This window comes from Podarcis liolepis (genome assembly GCF_965112155.1).
Source record: "Podarcis liolepis genome assembly, chromosome: 2".
Taxonomy (NCBI): Eukaryota; Metazoa; Chordata; class Lepidosauria; order Squamata; family Lacertidae; genus Podarcis; species Podarcis liolepis.
The window spans coordinates 10,001-10,637 of NC_139555.1; positions in this window are offsets into that span (position 1 = coordinate 10,001).

The window sequence follows — 637 nt, forward strand, 5'->3', positions numbered from 1 at the left end:
ATCTACATTAAAAGAACATCACTGGGCTTATTTCAAATTGGTGCTTTTGGGATTAGAATGCACATTCACCCAAAAATCAAAGAGTGAAATGTTCGTTCAAAGCCCAAATCAAGCATAGGTGTTTTGGTTCGATCTCAATAGAAAGAGGACAAATAAGCTTGGATTGCTCTTTCGGTGTTCATTCACCCACAAATAGCAAAGCGAAGTGTCATAAGCCGAAACAAAGAAAAGAGGTTGTTTCTACATAGAAAGAAGAATCTTGGATTTCGCTTATTTCAAACTCATGTTCTTTGGTGTTAATGCACATTGACCCAGAAATCGCAAAGTGAATGTAAAGAGACCAAAATAATAAAACACCATCTTTCCTCTTCCATAGCGTAGAAAGAAGACGAATAAGCTTCGATTGGGCTTTGTCAGGGAACTGACATCGGAGCTAGAGGTGGAGGGAAGGCTCTCAAATGATGCTGGAGAAGGGCCCAGCAGGGAGAGAGGCAGCTCCGCAGATGGGGAAGCAAATCAGCGCAACACCAGGGATATAGAGGGGCTGATGAGGGAATCGGCGAGAGGGCTCCAGGACTCTTCACCGGACACCAGCGGGGAGAGCACGGGTCCTCCGCTACCCATGCCCACCCTGCGC